This window comes from Canis aureus, chromosome 7 (assembly GCF_053574225.1).
Source record: "Canis aureus isolate CA01 chromosome 7, VMU_Caureus_v.1.0, whole genome shotgun sequence".
Classification (NCBI taxonomy): Eukaryota; Metazoa; Chordata; class Mammalia; order Carnivora; family Canidae; genus Canis; species Canis aureus.
The window spans coordinates 22,830,252-22,847,432 of record NC_135617.1 but is presented as its reverse complement, the minus strand read 5'-3'; the positions used below and the strand labels follow the sequence as shown (position 1 = coordinate 22,847,432).

The 17,181-nt window shown below is 38.9% G+C and overlaps 1 long non-coding RNA gene and 1 pseudogene across 4 annotated transcripts in view; one reads left to right on the top strand and one right to left on the bottom strand.

Annotated features, from left to right (window-relative positions):
* Window positions 1-4,602: 4,602 nt before the first annotated feature.
* Window positions 4,603-17,181, top strand: part of LOC144317119 (uncharacterized) — a 119,435-nt gene continuing 106,856 nt past the window's right edge. For all 4 annotated transcript variants that reach the window (XR_013383022.1, XR_013383025.1, XR_013383024.1 and 1 more), the window contains exon 1: window positions 4,603-4,758. This is a non-coding gene — a long non-coding RNA (uncharacterized LOC144317119). The remainder of the gene's footprint in view (window positions 4,759-17,181) is intronic.
* LOC144317868 (dnaJ homolog subfamily B member 6 pseudogene) lies at window positions 6,692-12,250 on the bottom strand (annotated as a pseudogene).

Genomic DNA, 17,181 nt, shown 5'->3' with positions numbered 1-17,181 from the left:
TCCTTATTTGAAAAATGAATTAACAGTAGAAAAATGAATGGTCTAGTGGGAAACAAAGGACAAAGTATCTTATTAATAAATTTAGGACAAGGACTACAATCATTAAATGTGCTGAAAGCAGTGACATCAATTTCAATCAAAAGTCCATTAGACTTAAGAGTGGCTTTTCTGCATGTTCAGATATATTTTTTTAAAAAGAAAACATATGTGGGGTGCTTTAGAAATATACCACCAAAGATTGGGTTTAAAAGGTAAAGAAGAATGAGAGGTTTTATAACATTTTGCAGCTTTTTGAGAAGAAAACCCAATGTGAAAATAGTTTATCATAATGTAATTTTCATATTAGTATTTATTGAAATTAATAATGACAAACATACTATGTCATTATTTACCCAGTGTAGATTTATCCCAATATCCTATAATCTCCCTGGATTTTTTTCCCCTTCCTCTTTTAACCATTCTTTCATGAGAACCTAGCAAATGACTAGCACTTACATGGTTTTAATAAATGTTGCATGAATTAACAAATTTGTGTGAGTATTCCTATAGAAAAGCTATTGTGCTGTTGGGTTGAAAGATATGCACATTTTAAATATTGATAGATGCAGCCAAATTGCTCAATCCCATTCTTGAGGTAGTAGGAAAATCCAAAAAGGATGTAGGTTTATTGTTTTCATGTGAAGAACTTAATGTGCTTTTACAAATCCTATATTATTGTGTTTAAAATGTTCAGGTAGAGAAGTATATTGGATTGAGAAACTATGTTTTAAAATTTTGAAATTGTTGTTTCTTAGAGTTTGGTAGTATGGTTACTCTGGGGTAACAAAAACCTGAAACTTGTATGTGTAGGTGTTGGCTGGGTGGAGAGTAGGCAATGTATTTTGGATACAGGGACAAGCAAGTGCAAATACAATATATACAAACAAAAATCCAAATATTCAACATTTGAGATGAAATTAAGTACATTATATACATCCATACCTTGGATGATAATATGGAGTCAATTACAAGAAATGAAGTGGTTCTGTAGGTACTGACACAAAGATATTCTTTATTATATTATTTAGGGAGAAAATACAGATGATAAAATCCTGTTTGTTTTTTAAACAAACTATGTGTGTGTCTGTGTGTGTATCCACATACATTTGTATCTGTGCTCACAGAAACAAAGTTCTGGGAGAGTACAAACCAAATTGTTAATTGTGTTATTCCTGGGAAGTGAGTGGGTCATGGCAGTGATACAAAGATTTTTTTAAAATTTAATATACTTATGTTTTAATTTTTTCGATTTTTAATTAATTTTAAAAGATTTTATTTATTTATTCATGAGAGAGACAAAGAGAGAAAGAGAGAGGCAGAGACATAGGCAGAGGGAGAAGCAGCCTCCCTGCAAGGAGCCCGTTGTGGGACTCGATCCTGGATCCCTGGCTCACATGCTTAGCCGAAGGCAGATGCTCAACCGCTGAGCCACCCAAGGGTCCTGAGTTTTTTTTTCTTTTAAACAGCCAAACTGTGTACATTTTGTAATGGACTATTTTTTAAAGAAAAAGAATGTTTTATATGGAAACATGTGGGCTTCTCCTAAAATGCATTTGTTAATAAGTACATAGGAAGCATCAAGACATTTCTTGTGGCAATTCTTTACTAATCTTTTACAAAATAGGCTAGGTTAGATTAGTGGTTTTCTAACATTTTTAAAGCCATGGAACCTGTTGTTTAAACTCAATACTAGTGGGATTACTGTATCTGAAACTGATGAAATCAGTTAGTTGGTGGAACCTGGGAGTGAGGGGCTTCTGTTGGTGTTCCCCTCCCCTTATAATCTTTTGACAGACCCTAGGGCTTGCTGAACACAGTTTGAAATACACTGTTCTCTTCCCAGGATGCTTTTGATTTAGTCCTTCCTGAAGGTCAGAGGGAGATACTAGCTCTGTGATTCTAAAGCACAGAGAATAAAGAATGCCTACAGGTAACCCCAGAATTCTCTCTTGCCTTGCAGAAAACACATTTAAAAGCAAGAGACATTCATGTCATGTAAGATAGTTCCAGATGTACAATAGCAGAGGCACAGTTTTTATTTTTCATTTCTTGGCTTTGGAGTCTTATAATCTTAAAATGCAAGTTTTATGATCTGTGCCCTTTTTATATTCACAAAATGACTAGAACAGTTGTTAAACTAACAAATATAGGTTCTATACACATCTATACATGTCTGGCTTCTCTGCCAATCTTAAATGTAATGAAACAAACAGCTTTAAAAAGTAAAACATTATTTTGTATTTGTCTAAAAATATTCATCTTTCAAGTCCAAGCAACTGAACAAAGAAATTAAATTTAAAAGGCATAAACACTAATAGTGAAATTTAAACCAATTTTGAAGGAATTTCTTTTCTTTTGGGATGTGTACATAATTTTATATTTAGTGTTTCATGCCTAACATTTGATTTTTGGGATGAGTATTAGAAGCAAAATTTCTTAATGCCGTATATTGTTAGGATAGTTAATAAAACTTGTTTTGACATAAATATGCTTGTGTGTTTAAAATAGAGAAGGCGTATTATCATAATTTATTCACGTAGACCCAAGTTTTTCTTCTCTGCCTTAAATGGTTTTATTTTTATTTAAAATGTGTGTGTGTGTGCGCACCGCAAGCACGCATGACCAGCTAGTGGAAGGAAATAAAACAGCCATAAAACAGATGAAAAAAACTCAGTTCCCCACAAGGTGGTACTGTGGTTCTTTCACTCTTTCAAAAATCTAAGCACAGAATTGGTATTTCTCCACTTGTCTTCCTTACCCCCAACATTTTACAGGTGATCTACAATTAGATTCTAATAAAAATGAGAAATAATTTCAAGGGAAACTTGGTACTTTTAGGATGGAGGTAAATGGCAACTAAAAATTCTCTATTTCGACCTTTTTAGAAGAGTTTTTTTCCCCCTTAACTTTTTGCTTCTTTTTATATACAAACTTTGGTTGTAGTTTTTGGTATTGTATTTATACTTTTTATAGTATCTATACTATGTGTATGTAGTAGCAGCTTTTGTTGTTACAAAAAATAGCATTATCAGACATCTTTAAAATGTTTCAATAAATGAGCACAAATGTAACTTCTCATTTTTAGGCAATTCAACTTTCTCCCTCTTCTAATCAATCTCAGTGAAGAACTTGATCTAAACTTCAGTTCTATAGGTAAAAATTACACAGCATGGCTTAGAAAAAGACAACAAAACACTTGAGTAGATCTTGTGCTATGTTTTTAAAAAAGATTTTATTTATTTATTCATGAGAGACACAGAGAGGCAGAGACCTAGACAGGAAGCTGCAGGCTTCCAGAATCACGCCCAGGGCGGAAGGCAGGCGCTAAGCCGCTGAGCCACCCTGGCGTCCCCGCGCTATTTCTTCTTACACTTTATCTTTCAGCTTATTTGAAGATTCGAAAAATTTGTTCACGTGTGAATATGGAACATCACATACAAGTTCGTTTTTCTCTGTAGTAGGGAATCAAGGCAAATCGTCGCAAGACTGGGTTCCAGGATCAGTTTCTGGGTTCTGCCGGCTGGTAGCTTGCGACGCCTGCGCTCTTGCGTAGAATTCAGGGCCTGGCCGAGGGGACACAATGACAAGGGTAGCGGTAGTCTCAGGGGTCCTGCATAGCAGAAAATTACCGGTCGGAAGTGGGGCGAGGGCCCGTGTGTCTTGCGACCGCGTTTACATAGTAAGCAGAGCTCTTCCTTGACTGACTGACTGGGGTGGCCCGGGGAGCGGCCCCACGGATGTGGTAGGGATTTGCCTTGGCAATCCTAGAGTCTAGGAAGTGGAAACACATCTTTGATGAATTTGTTGGCTTACAGTAATGAACATGGAAAGAAAACGGCGAAATGGACCAAAAAAAAAAAAAAGAAGTAAAAGGATTCTGGGAGAGATTGGGGAGACAAAACCAAGGGAAAAACCCAGGATCAGAAATGACCATAAAAGCCAGGGAAGAGAGGACAATATAGGGGAGGAAGCAGCACAACTGAAGGAAGACGGGGCAGGGCCCTAGGAGCTCGAGGCTGGGCTCCCGTCCTCTCCTGTCATCCCCCGGGGAGCCGGCGGAGACGGCGGAGACGGCGTCTTCGGTCCCGTTTAACGGGTGGGAAACGTCGACCCTAAGGGGTTAGAGAGCAGCTCAAGGTCGCCGAGCTAAGTTCCAGAGCCGGGATGCTCGCCCTGCTGGCCCCGACCCGGGGTGCGGCGGGATCGCGCCAGCCCTGCCCAGGGCGGAGGGCGTGCAGGGCGGGCGGAGCGCAGGACCCCCCGACTGGAGTGCGGCTCCGGGGCGCCGCGGGGGCCGGGAGCGGGGCGCTCGGCACATCCCCAACCGGGCCGTCCGGCGGCGGCGCGCAGGCTGCGGGCGTCTCTGTCCTCCCGGCCCGAGTCGGGCCGAGCAGCGAGGGCGAGCGGCGCTGGGCTCCTGCAAGGGCGGGGGCATCCCGGGTGTTCCCGCTCGGCGCCGGGGTCCCCCAGGGAAGCCGTCGCGGTGTCCCCGCTCCCCCTGGGCCGCGTGCGCCGTCACCCCCGCCCCCGCCCGCGGACGCGCCCACGCGGTAGGTGCCGCTTAACCGCGCGCCCCGGGCGGGCTCGTGCTCTGGCGGAGCGTACCTGCCAGTGAGCGCGCCATCAGGCACAGGGAAGCCGAGGGCATCTGCTAACCTCCGGTAACTTACGCGAGTGTACACAAATACGTAAGAGTGGAGACGTGTGCGCCTACAGGAGGTAAAAACAAAACCATCACCGGGAAGAAGAATGCCCAGGTTGCGAGTCCGTGCGGTTGCGTGTCAAGAGCACCCCCGTTCGACGAATAGCTCCTGCCAATGCTTAGTGATTGTTCGATGATTATTAATTGACGAGACACCTTTCACCTGAAAATGGCTTGTCTCCCTTGTCTTTCTTCGCAGAGAACTGCGAATTAAAGTTTCTTTGTTAGGGAGAACAAAGAAGAACCCACATTATTTTAAGGAGGCTTTAGCATTTGACTTGGCAAACCGTTTTGCTAAAAGATCAACCTTCGCTCTCTGATTCGCCCCCTCCCTGTCACAGCCTCAGTGCTGGCTTGTCTTTGCAACAAGGCTAATGCTCCCCGTTGGCTTGGGGGCCCCTCTCTTTCAGAGTTTTAGCAGTTTAGAAGTAAGAGGAGATTTAGAAGCCGCTGAGCACATTCTACCTCTTACTTTCACGCAGGAGGTAAAAGAGGCCTGCAGAAGTCAAGGTCACCTTGCAAGTTTGTGCCAAAGCATGGGACCAACACCAGGTCCCCACCCTCGTGCTCTGCTTGTTTGTTGGAGTAGTGGTCAACTGTTGCCATGGTCTCCCTTCACTTGGCCCCCCACCCTATGCTCATCCTTCCTCTTGGGAGCCCACTAAAAACTCCCTTCTTGGAAGTTTGTCAAGAAGGCAATGTCTTCTTCCTTTTCATCTTAAAAATTATTTTCTTTTGCTGTCAGATTCATTCTGACATAGATCAGGGGTGGAAAAGTGTGTGGTATAGAATAGAGTCATTAGTAAATCCATCTCGTTTTTTGTTTCATTTGACAGCAACACATTAAATTAATCCCTGTCCAAAAGAATCACATTAAGGGAGCTGTCAATGCTAATCCCCAGCTCATTGTTGCTACCTAGCTCAGGGTTGACTTTAATAGGTCGCGCTGACATTTGTTTCTTCAGAGACACATCGGTGACTTCATCCAGACCCAAATCTGTTCTCATCAAAAAGTGGAGGCACTGGCAATTTATACAGACCCCGAATTTTTTTGGGTTCCTAGCTTGGGGTTTGGGCGCTTGTTGGAAACAGCGATTCATACTTACACATTTAACTGAGTAACGATGCTTATAACAATAAAAAGAAAATAGGTAGAATTTTTCAGAAAAACAAAAAACTGATTTACAAAAAATTTAAAGCTAGAATGATAACTTTTGTTCTTATACTACAAATGTAGCATCCTCTTATTAGCTGCTATCGTTATCTATAGATCTGATTGCACAAATACTGGATTTAAGATGAGAAAAAAAATGAGAAATAAAATGAGAGAAGAATAGATTATGTGGACTAATGAAAAGGGGGAAAGAAGCAAGGATGAGAAAATCTGGACAAACATAAAAGATCTATAGAAAAAATGGAAAAAGGGGGGAATTTACTAGCAAGGAAAAATAAGATTTAATCAGTAATTTAGATAGAATTTGGGCAGTGTAGAAAGTAGGAAAAATACATTATAATATGATAAAATGTTCCTTTAACCAATCTTTAGAAATTATGGTTATGGAATGTTTTCTTCAAATGTAATGTCTCCCTCTCTCTCCTGTTTTCCACACCTTCCCCCAACCCCTGCATACTGATATGGATTATCCAGCTTTGTGCTTATGACATTTATGGATTCCAGATCTGACAATCATATATTAGTCTTTGTCTGGGTAGCTAAGAAGAAGCAGAGGACTAATCCAATCTTAAATCATTTAACCTGTTCTTAAAATATGCCTCTCACCTGGTTATTATTATTGAATGCTAAAACTCCAGATACACCAATGCTTTGTACTCAGCACAATGTTTTGTACATAGTAGGCATTCAATGAATAATTTTACATCAATAATGAATGTTTGTGTAACACATTATTATTGTAGATATTTGGCAAATTTTTTTTTTACAGGCCCCACTCAGAAAAGAATGCACCAAACACATTCGCATTTATTTTTTTTTTAAGCAAATGACAAAGACCCAGTTTACCAGCTTTACTTTTTTTAAACCTAAGCTTAACATTACATATTTAAACAATTGTCAAATCTTACTAAGTTGCCAGCGTTCATGCACAACTAGAAAAACATCCTCAATTTATATTAAACGAGAAATGTATTACCATTAATGCATTAATATCTCTCACTACTAAATACTGAAAAAATTTGAAATTATTTTTGTGGAAGATTCATCCTGGCAATGTTAATTTCACAGCAGGCTGACTCTACTTGGCTCACATTTCAAACACAATGGAAAAGCAGGTCCGTGCTGGTGTTAGTGTACGAAAGAGTCACGGCCACCTTGGATTATGTTTAATAAAAAAGCAAAGTGCATACAGAGATTTACAACAATTTTTAAAGACAAAAAAAACAAAAACAAAAACAAAAACAAAACAAAACAAAAAAACCCCCAAACAATGGTCCTATTATGTGGTCCCAACAATAAACTCAAAAGTCTATGACAAATAGGGCTCCGATGAGCTGTGTATAAATACTTTAGATTAGGTACAGTTATACTGAAAGTTGAGTTCGTTTGAAATCTTCAAAAAAAAGCGTTCCTGTCAGTCCTCAATGGTGCCCGTTACAGCTAACATTTCTGCTACACGCGTGCGTTGTTACTTGTTATCCAAGCGTAGCAGCTGCTCCTTACCATTTATCGTTAAGGACTTTAACTGGCCGTTCTCTTCAACTTCTACTCTTTCTTCATCATTCTCTACAATTCTCTTTGTAGTGATTTTTCTGCCATTAACCATTTTAGTAGAAGTGGATATAGATTTGAACTTGCCCATCCCACTACCACCAAATGTCGTGGAAGAGAACGAAGTGAGGCCCCCGTGACCTGGCGATGCGAAGGAAGTAAATCCTGTATCAAAAGAAGAAAACCCTCCTCCAAAAGACGGAAATCCACCGAAGGCGGAGAAGAACGACCCCGTGCCTCGGTTCCTGCCCCCACGGGGGCCTCTTCGGCTCCCAAAGAAGTCCTCAAATGGGTCTTCAAAGAAGTCAAAGGAAAACGGGTCCCTTCCACCAAAAAATTCCCTGAAGACATCATCTGGGTTACGGAATGTGAAGCCAAACTCAAATGGAGTGTCAAAATGAAGTCCACCTCCACCTCCACCATTTAGTCCTTCTTTGCCGTATCTGTCATAGATGTCCCGTTTTTTTTGCATCTGATAACACCTCATACGCCTCAGCTATTTGGCAAAATTTTTTTGTTTTGTTTTTATTGACGTTTGATTTGCCAACATACAGTATAACACCCAGTGCTCATCCCATCAAGTGCCCTCTTCAGTGCCCATCACCCAGTTATCCCAATCCCCCGCCCACCTCCCCTTCTGCAACCCTTTGTTCTTTTCCCAGATGGCAAAGTTTTGAAGATGGAGTGGGAGCTAAAAATTAAGAAGATGGGCATCCATTATTTAACAAACTTATATTGAGTAAATACTGCACATTTGCTATATCCACATACCAAAAAAAAAGCATATATATATTTTATTTTTACTAACTGAATCATACTTTATTCATATTGGAAAGTGATACTGTAAATCTTTTGTCAAGTGAAAACTCACCTCTGCTTCAGTTTTTTCCCCTTAAGATCTGTATTTTTTTTTAAATTTTTATATATTTATGATAGTCACACACACAGAGAGAGGCAGAGACATAGGCAGAGGGAGAAGCAAGCTCCATGCACCGGGAGCCCGACGTGGGATTCGATCCTGGGTCTCCAGGATCGCGCCCTGGGCCAAAGGCAGGCGCCAAACCGCTGCGCCACCCAGGGATCCCCAAGATCTGTATTTTCAAGTAAACATGGCACACTTATACCTCTTACTTTCACGATTTCAGTTATTTTTATTTTATTTTACTTTTATTATGGTTTTCATCTCCTTTTGCTCCCTCTGTCTCCTCAGAATCACCTCTGAACATAACCATTTAAAAAGTTACTCTTACATAATATCTGTAAAACACAGAACTACCTATCAAAGGCAATTTCATATATTTGAGTGATTGAACAACTGAGGTTCATTCTCACAAAAACGGGGTAGGGTTTTTGTGGTCTACGTAATAAGACTACCAAGGATCAGTAATAAAAGAACTATGCATGCATTCAACAATCTCTAGACAAATGCCAGGAGCATGAGGAATAAAAACTTAGGTTCATATTGCACCAGTGGACTAAGACCTAGTTGACATTTTAGAAATTGGTGGGCTACAGCAGACATGAATAGAATGCTTAAACTCCAGATACTCCAATGCTTTGTACTCAGCACAATGTCTTGTACGTAGTAGGCATTCGATGAATAATTTTTACATCAATAATGGGTGTTTGTGTAACACATGTGTGCAGGAGGTAATGTAGGACAGATTTGAATACAGATAGGAAACAGAAAAGAGAAGGCCAGTGGGGTGGTAGAGTTGGACATTGTTAGTTGTAGAAGTGGGCGTAATTGGTGGTACTTTTCTGGGTTACAATGACTAAGGAACTTGCTCTAGGAATTAAAGCAGAGGGTAAAGCCAGTAGGCAATAATGCAGAGGATATATGAGTACTTAACCTTTGGAAATGTATACATATGGACTGATCACTTTATTCATGCTCAGATAAGAGCTTTGCCTTCAAAGAATATGTATTTTAAAGGAATAGCATATGTTTTCAAATTTAAATAATCCACTGTGTATAATGATGTATTAGGAAATAACGTTCAGTGATTGAACTTCAGTGTGTACCTCATGGTTCTGTGCAATTAGGAAAAGCTCCTCTCTTCTCTGTTGGATGGTGGAAGCAGGGAATTCCCTAATGTCAACCTATTGGTGGTAGATCTCAAGGCCACTAGTGGAAGCTGGGATGGGGCTTGGGGGAATCTTATCACTTTGGTGGTGGCTGTAGTGGCAGTGGGGTTTTAGGGTGGGAAACTTTTTAGTAGAGTAAACCTCCAGTCACTCTCCAGAACCTCAAGACCATTTCCTAATACCCCTCCCATCCACTAATCCTCCTACTATTATTTTCTTTACTGGCCCAAGGGTTGGTCTGCCTGTTTTCCTTTTTCTACAACTGTTTCCTATGGTTTTCATGTGGGTTTTTCTTCATCCTATGGTGGAATAGAGATTCACTGCTTTTGCCCTATCACTCATCTGACCTTGAAGCAAATACAGCATTTTTTAAAAAAGGGATTGTTTTTATTAGTAATGATGCAAAAGGAGGGGACAGATAGAAGTGTAAGGGTATCCCACTTTTCCCTTCTTTTACACAGGTAGATTTTTATGGAATCAAAAATATATATAGAAGGACCTAAATCAGAGGCCAAGTTTCAGACTTCAGTTTAATTATTTGTCACAGAAGTTGGAGTAGATGTCAGGGAAGGGCAAGGCTTCTGAGAGGATGGTGAAGATTTGGAGCAGGCATGGGCACTGCTGGCAATGTAGCAGCTTGGACTGGGTGGGGTAAGACAAGGACAGGGAAGAAAAAGTCAGTTCTGGGCCTTTATTCTCCACTCTCCTCACTTGCCTCTGCTTCTGAATACAGGCTTCCTAGTGGGTTCCCTCACCCCACCCCCCAGCCTCAGTCCAGGACAGCAGGGAGCAGGTGAGAAGTCAGAAACGCAAGATTGTTTCTAAGTGTTGATAATTTTCTCTGCGCTTTTGATGTCCTCTCATTGCTGACCTGTGGCACATTTCCACGATATTGTTTTCTGGGTTAGTAGACCAGGCTGTGGAATATAAAGAACACCCAAGGGGGGAAAGGGATGGGTAGGAACTTACATACTTTTAGTTTTGTTCTATTGCTTCTAAGCTTTTGGAAAAGACTGTAACTGACAACCACAACCCATTTTCAAACTTAAATTATATCTGTGCAATTTAGGTAGAAAGCCCCTGGGTAGATATGGTACCTTTTTTCTGTGCCTGCCAGGGTACCAACCACATTGAAGGCATTTAACAAATAATGATAATAATTTAAAGCAATGGGAGCATTGGGTGTATAGGGAGATAAGAAACTGGAAGACTGGGGCCTACTAATAATTAATAATGTCTCAGGAGGTGGTCCTACTGTTTTTGGATTTTAAATCCCCTTGTTCAATTTCTTGCTGGAGTGAATTCCACACAAAAAAGAATAATCTTTAATTTGATACTTAGTCACTTCAGTGTCCTGTGCTGAGCTGGCTAAGATTGCATATTCTTATGAAAATATACGCATTCATAATCAGTCTGATAATGTTGCTCCCCAGGGCTTCTAAATGCAAAAGCAAGAGATCATATATTCAGATATGTGGCTTCAAAGTCATAGGATCATCTGAGAAGTTTGCATTTCTCATTTTTTACTTTTTATTCTTGGAATTGAAAGGAAAACAACACCGTGAAAACTTCTAATTAAATACATAATGAAACAAGGCCCAGCACCGGTGAGTTAAGGCTTCACCAGGAATGAATTCTTGTCCTTTTATGTGATAGAAAGAAATGACAGACATTGTAATAAAATGATAGGATAACTAGACTATGCTTTCGATTAAGGTTTGATTACCAATTTTTTTTTTGCTGCTCCTTATGCTTACATCCTGAAGATTTGGAGTCTGCACTTATTTATTTAGGTTAGAATATTCAGAGATCATGGGAAAGGCTGCCCCCAAAGGAAGATTGAAAGGAATGCAATGTGTGTCTTCTATGCCCATCCCTTCTTCCAGTATGTTCTTTTTTTTTTTTTTTTTTTTTTTTTAATGTCGGTTATACCCTTTAGCACCTTGGGTTTATTTATTTATTTATTTTTAAATGTTCTTGTTTTTTTTTTTTTTAAGAGAGAATCTTTTTTTTTTTTTTTCTATATTTGATTTATTTATTTATTTATTCATGAGAGACACAGAGAGAGAGAGAGAAGGCAGAAACACAGGCAGAGGTTGAAGCAGGCTCCATGCAGGGAGCCTGACGTGGGACTTGATCCTGGGACTCCAGGATCACACCCTGGGCCAAAGGCAGGCGCTAAACCATTAAGCCACCCAGGGATCCCTCTAGCACCTTGGGTTTAGTTTAGACTTTCATTCTCTTCTCTGGGTCAAGGCTTGTTATTCTTTGCTTTTCTGAACTGACTCTGTTTCATTTTAGATTCTGCTTTCATAATGTTTTTGAATCTTTCCTCTCCTCTATATCCTCTTTGCCACAGTCTTATTTTGAGACTGCACCATCTCTTGTCTGAATTACTACAATAGCTTCTTGACTGGTACATTCAGTATGGTCTTCTTGTAGTCCATCCTTTACCTGATGTTAGAGTTTTTGTTTTGTTTTATTTATTTCTTAAAACACAGGTCTGATTTTGTCTCTCCTCTGGTTAAAAATTTTGACACCCCACTTCCATCAGCCTTCAGATAAAGATCATACTCCTTAGCAGAGCATAAAAAGTACTTTGTCATCTGGTCCCTGGCTATCTTCCCAGCACCATCAATTGCTACCTGACCATGGATCTTCGTACATGTGTCTTTAAAAGGGCTGCTTTGCTCCATCCATACCTTTGAACGTGACAGTCTGTCTCCTTGGATTGCATTTTTCCCTTTGTTTCTCTGAAAGATGCCTGCCTTTCCTTCAAGGCTCACCTTGAAATTACCTTATTGAATTGAAAGTGGCAATTATTTCCTCCTCATTTCCACACTACTTTTTAGGGGAATCTGTCCTTGGACTGGGTTAGGAGTAAGTCAGATTCTCTTTTTAGGAATTGATATGGGGAGTGACTTAGTTGGCTATGGATGTTGGATGAGTAAGGTCTTAAGGTTTCAAGAGTTGATGTGGTCATATGTGCAAGCCAAGAAAGTTGAAAATGGAGCAATTGCAGGAAAAAGTGTATATGAAAGAGTTGCTAATAAGAATTGGTTCTCATTGGTTTATCAATTCTTATTGGAGTCCCTCTTGAGACTGCAGTTGCCTTTCAGAAACTCTTTGCTATTTATGCTAATATGTTCTTTTTTAAAAAAAATATTTTATTTATTACTCATAAGAGACACACACATACACACACACATACAGAGAGAGAGAGAGAGGCAGAGACATAGGCCCCTATGTTAATATGTTCTTTATTTAACTTGTCTAGTTGAGTTTATGTTTTTTGTTGTAAAATGATTTTTTATTAAGACTTATCAAGGGGTACCTGGGTGGCTCAGTTGGTTAAGTATCTCTCTTTGGCTCAGGTCATGATCTCAGGGTCTTGGAATTAAGCCCTGCATCAGGCTCCCTGCTCAAGGAGTCTGCTTCTCGCTCTCCCTCCATGCTGGCTCTCTCTCTCTCACTCTTGCTCTCAAATAAATAAAATCTTAAAAAAAAAAAAGACTCATCTAATATATGCGATAAAATGATTGTATATATATCCATCTTTTCCATCAGACAGTAAACTCCCTGATGGTAGGGGCACAGTTTTATTTTTATTTTTTATTTTTTAAAATATTTTATTTATTATTCTTGAGAAAGAGAGAGAGAGAGGCAGAGACACAAGCAGAGGGAGAAGCAGGCTCCATTCAGGGAGCTTGACATGGGTCTCGATCCCCGGTCTCCAGGATCACATCCTGGGCTGAAGGCGGCGCTAAACCGCAGAGCCACCCAGGCTGCCCAGGGACACTGTTTTATTAGTGTTTTTATTTTATTATCTTGAAATCCCAACAGTTAGTTTAGCTGTAGTAGATTGACAATATACGTTTGAATGAATGGATACTAACCTTTTTTTCAATGCCTTTTCTAATAAAGAGCCTATGAAATTACAAAGTTGGGTTGCTATCATAGTGGATGATAAAATGTTAGGTCTTCTGATTACATATTTGTATTTTAATAAGGGCTTTCTGGAATCAATCCTTTGAGGTACAGGAAAAGCTATAAAAGTGGGAATTTATCAGTATTGGATTTCATGGAGAGATATTTTGGGAGCCTTTCAATGTCTGAAATTATAACAAATACTAGTTCAGGGCCAGAGGGGGATATGGCCAACACCAGGAGTAAAGGACTCCTTTCCTGCAGGGACTGATGGAGTGGGAACCAGGACCGGGACCTTACTGCCTAGCACTGCATTTACTTCTTTCCAAATGGTTTTGTATCAGCACAGATCATCCAGGAAAAACAGAAGAGAGTCTTAGAGAAACTCAATCAAAATACTGAGTTATTTGAGGTAATACCATGATGTAGAAAGCTCACTTTGTGAATCAGTATATTGCTCTTTAAATATTGTTATCTTTAATAATATGCTCTCATACACTTTCTGCACTGGAATTACTGACCAAATGACACTTAAAAGACATCAAATAAACAATTATTTTCTAAGGTGTAAATTAAAGAGGATGTTGTCATATGAGAGCTGAGACTTTACTATAGGAAAATCAAATGGGACGGATCATTGAAATTAGCCTGAGATGAATGTTTCTCACTCTCAGATTTAACCTTCCAAGGTTTTTAGGTCATATATTTCTTGATCTCTACTTACAGTAGTGAGATGTATATTTTTACCCTCTTTTCTTCCTGATTTACAGTATTACATTAATAAGCCTTCCCTTTTTTGGCTACACCAAGACTCTCTCTCTCTCTCTCTCTTTTTTTTTTTTTTTTGGTTGGTTAAACCAGGGCAGTGAAACTGTCATTTCTCAAACTGCCATCCTCACTAACTGGCATTTCTCTTGGTGCAGATACTTTTGAGAACATCAGCTTTTATCAGACCAGAGCCTATTTAACATGAGGCCTCTTCTACACAAACAGGGAACGCATCCTTCTTAATACTGTTCTGGTAATACCCTTGCATTAGAGGCTGGCTTTATTTGAGAACTTAATAAATTCTACTTGTGGTTTAAGGTGATATTCCTTTTAACATTAAATGTAATTATAATAGGGTAGAGGTACAGTGTAGGCAGTGTAGGCATGTTGTTGGATAAACACATACATTTATGGATGCTTAACAGATTCTGTGCTTATTCTTCCCTAGTGAAAAATGTTTCTCAGCTCTAGTAAAATGCATATGCACTATCCTCTAGAGAATCTAAGAACATAAATGGAAGTTAAACAGCTGGACAGAATGCCAATGTTTTAAAATATAGCTGGGAATCAAAGTTAGAAAGCAAAAAGACCTCTTTAGCTTCAAAGGTAGCCAATTAAATTGCAAACACTATTGATAATAGTTGCTTTATTCAGAGCCTTATTATATAAAACTCCATGCTGTCTTGAAACTGAAGAGGTTGCCATGCAGTCGTCTCCATAATCCATAATTGAAAGAATCATAAATGTAACAATTATTTCCCTCTATGATTGCTTTCACAATTTCTTGTTCTCTGCAGGATCCTTGTGTTTTTTTTTTTCTTTCAGCTCATTGCAACAATCAAGCAATTATAGTGTGATTCATATTTAAGATTAAATTTTGCATGTCTACTGAGATATATAAAAATCTCTATTTTTCATAATTGTGAGCTATCTTTATATAATCAATCAACTTTTTAAGTAAGTAGTATTGATTGCAATATATCCTTTATAAGTAATATCTATTTGGCCTAATTTTTTTATCAATCAATGGCTTATAACAATGTCATTAAAGATGGACATAAATAGTATAATATTCAAATGGGAAAAACTACTCTGATGAAAACAAGATAAGAAATAAAAGCAATTCTTATATGTTGTATTTAATCTAATCTTTAAAAAGTCCTGTCATCCTCCAGAAGGACTTTAAAATGCTAGTAATGAACTAGATGAAGATGTTATTACTTCCTGGGTTCGATACTGTCATACTGTAGATATCGTGCAGTGACAGACGATACTTAGAAATCTATTTTTTCTTCCCTATATTTAAGGAAGTTCAGTTAATATTTGTTTAGGAATGATAGCTCACCAGGCTTAGATCGGAGCTGGTCAGCTTCTCTGAAAACCATAATTTAACAGTTGGGTTTAAGGAGAGAGGTAAAGCTCTCTTTCTTTTTGCCCACTTCTCATTCCACCTCATGTCTAGTGAGAGAAGTTGGAGTGAAACTAAATAGGGAAGAGGAGAAGAAAAATTAAAGAGAAGTGAGGGCATAGTTCTAAGGGGGTTCTCATGCATTTTGAACAAGTGAAATGAAAGTAGCTCTCCACTTGTAAGTTCAAACTCTTTCTATTAAAAAAGAAAAAAGCCATCAAAGTGTGTCATCTTAACCAAAGCTGATAGTACTTTGTAATATTTTAGACTTTATTTATAAAACATTCATGTATTTCTTTTCATTTATAACCTATATATTTTAATGAAAACCCTCATATTTTACTTAACTTCAGAGGCCATCTAAATCATTCTCCTAATTGTACAGGAGAACCACTGAATATTCTGTATTATAATTAGGGTGATTACATACTTTATTGTCCAAATCTGGACACTGAAAATAAAAGAAGTTGCTATTAATAATTATCCCAGGACACCAGGTATAAACTGGGGACTTAAGATTTATGACCACCTTTATTATAAAAAATAGGAGCTAAGATTGCCAAATGGTTGAATCATTAACATTAATTTAACTCTGTTTTTTATTGTTCTGCCATTATGACCAAGGAAAAGTTAAATTGGCTATTCTAATTATAGCTAACATTTTTGATCACTTATTATGTACCAAGCAATATTATGAGTATTTTATTTCCAAAACCATGATTAAGCCTCATCATAACTCTGAGGTTGCTATTCTTTTCCCTATTTCATAGATGAGGAAACTGAGGTCTAGAGAGATTAAATTCCTTGTCCAAAGCTGCAAAGCTAGTAGTAAAAGAGGTGGGATGGATGCATAGCCAAATATTTTGGCTCCAGAGTTTATGTCTTAACCATCACCTTATTTTGCCTCTCATATATCCAGGACTGATGGTTGTGGAGGAAGGTCTTGAATAGCAGTAGTATTTGAAGGACTAAACAGATCTCAAAGGTTTGCAATCCTAGGGGCCATAAAACTTTGGAAATCCAGGGTAGCAGGTTGTGAAGTAGATGCTTCGAGACCAGTAAAAATACCTGGTATTAAAAATCAGAAATTATAGAATGAAACTGCAGTTATGGATGACCCTTGGTGTGCTTCCTAACGTGTGGATCTTACACATGCTTCAAGGAAGCAGAAATGATAACCACATGGTGGGTTCAGGGCAAGCAGAGGCAAAAGGAATATCTGACTTAGATGAGGAATGAAGGTAGGAAATGGAGACTGATGACTATTCTTTGGTCTACACATGAGCTATATACACAACCTTGGCTTCAGTTTTTATTTATAGAAGGGAATGACTTGCTCTTGTTTCTAGGGAATAAAAGAATGAGAGAAAGCTCATGGAAACAGGGACAAAGGGAGGTGTTTTCAGTTAATGCACTGGGGCTCATTGGCACAGCCTCCAATCCTGGCTACCATTAAACTGCTAGAGACCACACAGAGGTTCCACAATGCTGAGTCTGTGTGAGAAATCACAGAGAAACCACTGG